Raw genomic sequence first — 6,583 nt, 5'->3', positions numbered from 1 at the left:
TTGGATATTTTGAGTATGTATGTTGGCTATCTCCCCCTCTTGGATTCTCGTGGGTGGAGGCCAGGGGTGCTGCTAAATATCTTCCAATGCATAAGACAACCCTACAGCAAAGAATTATTTGGCCAAAATGTCAACAGTACCAAAAAACTTCACAAACCATTTCTGAGACATTCCGTCAATCACAGCACTTTCTCCTTATACTATACAAATCTTTTTTTGCATCTCAGTTGCATTTTTACCTTTTTTGAAATAATAAAGGATAATACACCAAAAATGTTGCATATCTTCTTCCATCTTCAATGTTAAAATGGCTGCACAAAAATTTACCAATTTGATGTGTTTTTTATGCATGCTGATATGACAGCTGTCACATTATGATCTAACAAAATTGTTTCAAGTGAAGTAAAGACAACTAAGCACTACTGGAGCCATCATACAAAAAAAATTAAATGAACTTTTTGGCCAACCTAATATTCCATTTGCATTTGCAAACGCGCCCCACCACGGCAAAAAGAAAACAGAGTTACCCTCCATAAACACCATCGTTTTTTTCAAAAACCTTTTAATGACTCAAAAAGTTTATTGTGGAACTTGAGCTTGAAATCCGGTTTTCACACTCAACTATCACTCACAATCCTTCAGCCATGGAACCTACCTCACGTCCCAAATGTCTTTGTCTGTGGAAGATCTGTTCATTTCCAGCAGCTCAGGGATCAGGAAAAATTATGCTCTCAAAAATAAGGCAGGAAAAAAAATGCACACAATAGAGGGAAGCTAAACTGGACAGGAAATATGTATTAATTTTAAGTAGAAATAAAATGTACTCAAGTGTCCTGGGAAGAGGGATCCAAATGTTTCTGCACATTTTAGCTGGAAAATTCTAGTTTCAGCAGCAGCATTTGTAAGCTTTAATTCCTCTTCTCTAGGAAGTTCAGAAATAATCCTCAGCCTTGTTATTTTAAGTATGGCTCATGGTTCTAAAGCACAAAGCATACCCGGGAGGTATTGAGAAATGTGTAATCGCAAGCCCCTCTCTCTGCAGTTTAACAAGACTCTCCACGTACTTCATTACCAAGCTACATTTTGTGAAGCACTGATCTTCAGTTGAAAGGTGCTTCCAGGTGATGCCAATACTGTCCATCTACCAACTGCGGCTTGATCAGCCTGGCTGCTCATGAGAAATCACCTGCTCGTGAGGAATTTCAGAATGACGTGATGTGCATGTCTCCCCCACAGTGATTCTAAGTTAACAGGTGTGGGGTGGGGCCCAGACATCAGCGGTTTCCTAAAGCTCTGAGGATTCTAATGAGCCACCTGTGATATGATCCACTTACCTAAACTAACTCTTCATTTTATAATAATTAAAACCCCAAACTGACATCGGAATAGGACTTGCTGGTTTCCCTACATTATCTCATTTGGGGATTCTCAAAACAACTCCGTAAGGTAGATGGAGCAGATATTGTTATACCATCTATCAGATGAGAAAACTGGGGACTCAAAATTGGCTGACAGCTGCTCTCACTATGCTAACTTTCAGAGCGGCTAAATTAATGCTATGTCCCTTGCTGAGAATAGAGGGAAGTTGAGATCTAAAATTAATACAGTGGCTGATGTTTTCCATTGTGAGTCTCTAGGAAAAGCCTGAAAGCATCTTAAAGGATAAATCATCAATTCTAATCTCTTAATTTTACATGAGAACACTGAAGCCCAGAAATTTATCTCAAATCACAAGATTTTAGCCAAAATGAGAACTCAAATCTCCATACTCCCAGTTCATATGTTTCCTGCTAGTGCATTTCCCAAGTGTGATCCATGGATTCCACAGGGTACCAACAGATGTTCCTCTGGAAAGGGTTAGACCTGCTAACCCAGAGCCACCTCTGGGTTAAACTGAAGTAAATAGTGTCCCTGACTGCAGGACCTCTTGGCCCTCACTGGGCTAAGGTGTCTTCTGTACCTCCCAAGAGCTATATATCTAATATATGGCATTTTCTCAACTTGTTTGACCATGGAACCATTTTTTTTCAGTCAAGCATCTTGAAGTCGTCCTATTCTAATGAGCAGACTTTGAGGAAGGCTGTGTTCGCTTTGGTGCTTTTCAAGGTTATTTTGCTTTACTGGTTGGTCACAATTTGCTCTGGCCCTAGAGGTAGAATACCAGCTACACAAACTACATGGGAAAATATCATTGGCACCATGAAGTATCTCAAACAGCCAGCTGAAGGTAGCAAAAGTGTTGCCTCATTGTTTTATCCCACTTTGTCCCGTTCCCAGGACAGGAAGTCATTTTGGAAGTCACCCTTCTTGCCAGCTTGCTTGCTACTTTGTAATGACTATTCCCCTGTGTCAGGCACTTAGAGAAACAATGTGGATTAACTCATCTAATCCTTAAAGCATGCCTATGAGGTAAGGACTCTTATAATCTCCATTTTAAAAGTTTAAACGTCTGAAATTTAGAGAGGTTAAGTAATATGCCAAAAGTCATAGTTCAAAACCACATTTTGAATCTGAAGCTGCCCAATGCCAGATTCAGTTGTGTAATTACGAGATGATGTGGCCATTATAAATGAGCTGCTTTTCCATTTATCAAAGTGTTTATTCTGTTTATCAGCAAGAGAGAGACAGAAAGAGGAAGAAATGCTTCAAGAACTGGTTCATGCAATTGTCGGGACTGGCAGGTCTGGACTGTGCAGTGCAGGCCAGAGGGCTAGGAATTCCCACAGGAGACAGTGTCATAATCCTGAGTCTAGAGGCAGAATTCGAGCCTCCTCCTGCCCTGCCCGAGCCTCCAGGCCGGAAGCGCTGCACTCTACCCCCATCCTCCCCATCTGGGATGAAACTCAGGGGGCCGCCAAGGTGCCAGTTTACCACTCTTCTCTCATGGCCCTGGACTCCAGACTCATTGGAAACATGGCACTGTTGCCGATGAGAAGTCAGTTCAAAGGACCCGCCCCTGGAGTGGCAAGAGATATAGATATTGTGGATGAAGCCATCTATTACTTCAAAGCAGATGTCTTCTCCCAAAACTATGAAATTAATAATGAAGCTGATAGCACCTTGATATACATTACTCTCCACATTTCTGAGTGTCTAAAGAAACTCCACAAGTGCAACTGTGAGAAGGTGAGAAGGAAATGTATACACTGGGAATCACTAACTTTCCCATTCCTGGAGAGCCTAGTTTTCCACTTAATGCAATTTATGCCAAACCTGCAAACCAACAGGAAGACATGTGAGGAGGGCCTATTTACAGCAGCTAAGGCAAGAGACTTGACTGAGACTTTGTGAGAAAGTTTTTGACCCTCAGAATGATAAACCTAGCAAGTGGTGGACTTGCTTTGAGAAGACACAGTTTATGAACCAGAGTCTTTCAGGACCTCGACAGTAAAGGGAGTGTGGGCAGCATTTTACAGCAAGATGTACACTGTTCTTTGCCTTTATCTCATAAAGTTTTATACGGAAGAGAGAAAAGGACATGTCTTTACTTGAAAAGTTCATTACCAAGAATTTGGGCCCTGGCTGGTTTGCTCAGTTGGTTAGAGCGTTGTCCTGCAATGCCAGGGTTGTAGGTTTGAACCCCAGTCAGGACACATACAAGAATCAACCAATGAATGTATCATTAAATGGAACAACAAATCAATATTACTCTCTCTCTCTCTCTAAAATTACGAAGAAAGGAAGGAAGGAATTGGTGGGGTGCTAAGAATGAGTTGTCAAAAGGTGATTTGAGATTTTCTGCAGTATTAAGCTAGTGCTTAATAAGTAATAATAAAAATGTCTAATTTTTTCTTTAAGTGTCTTCCTCTTTGGGGGACCTCAGTATTTTCCCTTATGGCCTTGAACACATTGGATGAGGCTGACCCATGATATGAAGGCTAATCTGCTTTACTTGAAGTCTACTGATTTAAATGTTATCCACATCTAAAAACACCTTCACAGAAACATCTGGATGGCTGTTCAATCAACCACCTGGGTGCCATAGCCTAATCAAGTTGACACATAAAATTAACCATCACATTATGTAAAATACAAATCACAGAAATGTAGGTATCTTAGATTCCATAGTCCAATTTTCTTATTTTTGCAAATAAAGAATCAGGTCATAGAGGATAAGCACCCAATTCATATACATGCAGTCACAGGAGGACGTGCATACCTGAATTCCCGAATCTTTCATAAATTGCTTCCTAAAATTAAGTGGGAAATTAAATCCTTTCAAAACACTATATTTTGAAGACTTGATTAGAAAAACTCAACAAGCAGTCAGTGCATTTTATTATGTCTCCCCAGACCAGTGCCCCCAACACCCTGGATGTTGGGACCACCTTCAGAGTGGATGGGGAGTCTGGAAATAGCTAGCACAGGTCTCCCAGAAAGGAGACTTTTCTCTCACGTTCACTCTTGTACCTCCTGCATCCCTCTGGTCTCACCTCTCACTTCTTAGGTTTCATAGTACTTGATGCCTCCTTTTGCCTCCAGGCTTACACACAAGCTCTTCCCTTCTGGTGCTGAGTCACTCTTCCCCAACTCCACCCCACCCTAGCTAAAGCTCACTTATGTTTCAAGTCTTGGCTTAGACATTTTTTTCCTCAGGGTCATGCTTCCCCCACCCTCACTCAGCTGAGTTAGATGCCTCTCACAAGTGCCCCTATGGCTTGCAGTACCAACCCCCAGATATTTACCTATATACCCACTAGGGTCTTGGTCCATAGTATCCTCAGCATGACAGTCTATTACATAACAGAGAGTCAATAAATATTGATGGATGAATGGATGGAAGGAAGGAAGGAAGGAGGGAAAGAAGGGGAAAAGAAGAAAACTCTGTAGGCCCTTTCTTGCATGGTACAGCTTAGATCTGACAACTCAAAGGCAGTCTGTGTTGGCATTTGCCCAGATAATTGTAGGGTATAAAGTAACTTTGGTCTTTTCAGGCTCTGGTCAGTCTGTATCCAGTGACCTGGCATTCTTGGGACTTACTTTGCCAGCTTTTGGACATTGATAACACCAAGGAGTTATTGCTGTAAGGTAACAGGAGAGTGGACCACTGTGGAAGCAGCAGGAATGGAAAGGGACCCATGAGAGAGGTATGTCATAGGTAAACTAAATTGCATTAGCTGGCATGTGAAAGACAAGGTTACAAGATGAGGAAGGTGGGAGAGAATCTGGTTTCTGTTACATGACAATATCTTCAATTCCATATTGAATTTGAGATTTTAAAAAACTAAAAATACAGTTTAAAATATTGCAATATAAAACAAAGAAAATTCCTAGCCCTTCACAAATTTATCATCTTTGTATCATTTACAGTTATCAAAGAAGCGACCAAACTAACCAGCAGGCAAAGCAGGCATTGCCACACCGCACACTTGGAGGTCTTCTCTCCTCCCTACCATCATACTGTGGTGTCTGGGGTTTTGTGATGGTATTTTCATGTGTCATCAAATACATATTATATGCACATCTTGTCTGTATGAAAGGAATGATCACTGGTTACCTCTGGGAAAGGGGGAGTAGGAGCTTGGAGGTCCGAGGTGGGAGGGAGACCTGTCTTACTATTTTCCATTTTGTACCCAGCAAAGCTTTTATCATGTACATACATTTTTAAACTAGAAAAGAAAATTTTCCTTTTATTTTTAAAAGTTGGAATTTGTCAATGGGTAAATAAATAAATTATAGAATAAATAATATTATTTATTTGTAAATAAATAAATATAGGGGCTAGGAGCTTCCGGTCAAGATGGAGGCGTAGGTAGACACACTGTGCCTCCTTGCACAACCAAAAGGACAACAATTTAAAAACAAAAAAACAACCAGAACTGACAGAAAATCAAACTGCATGGAAGTCTGACAACCAAGGAGATAAAAAAGACACATTCATCCAGACAGGTAGGAGGGGTGGAAACGGGCAGCCCGGGTGGAGAGGACACCCAGCAAGGCAGTGGCTGGCGGACCCAGCGAGGTGGTGGATTGTGGAGTGGGTCAGGCCAGGCTGCAACTAGCAGACCCCACAAGGTGTGGGCCCATGGCCCCACATTTGCACATAGATAAACCGGGAAGAATGGTGGGGGAGTGAAACAGACCGCGCAACTCAGGGCCCCAGTGCAGGGAAATAAAGCCTCAAAATTCTGATTGAAAACTCCTGTGGGGGTTGAGTCGGCAGCAGGAGAAATTCCCAGCCTCACAGGAGAGGTCATTGGAGAGACCAACAGGGGCCTAGAGTGTACACAAGCCCACCCATTTGGGGGTTGGCACCAGAAGGGCCCAGTTTGATTGTGGGTGGTGGAGGGAGTGATTGGAATCCAGCAGAGAGTGGAGTGGGCGCCATTGCTCCCTCTTGACCCCTCCCCCCACGTACAGTGTCACAGCTCAGTGACCAGCGATACCCTGCCCCGGTGAACACCTAAGGCCCCGCCCCTTTATGTAACAGGTGCACTAAGACAAAAAAAATGGCCCAAATGAAAGAACAGATCAAAGCTCCAGAAATAATACAACTAAGCAACAAACAGCCAACCTATCAGATGCACAGTTCAAAACACTGGTAATCAGGATGCTCACAGAATTGGTTGAATTTGGGCACAAA

At 42.3% G+C, this 6,583-nt stretch overlaps 1 pseudogene; it reads left to right on the top strand.

Annotated features, from left to right (window-relative positions):
* The first annotated feature begins 2,640 nt into the window (after positions 1-2,640).
* Positions 2,641-3,391, top strand: LOC123480446 (actin-related protein 2/3 complex subunit 3 pseudogene; annotated as a pseudogene).
* Positions 3,392-6,583: the final 3,192 nt, after the last annotated feature.

The sequence above is a fragment of the Desmodus rotundus genome, chromosome 7 (genome assembly GCF_022682495.2).
Source record: "Desmodus rotundus isolate HL8 chromosome 7, HLdesRot8A.1, whole genome shotgun sequence".
In the NCBI taxonomy this organism is placed as follows: Eukaryota; Metazoa; Chordata; class Mammalia; order Chiroptera; family Phyllostomidae; genus Desmodus; species Desmodus rotundus.
The sequence above is the reverse complement of the archived record's forward strand: the minus strand, read 5'-3'. Positions and strand labels throughout refer to the sequence as shown.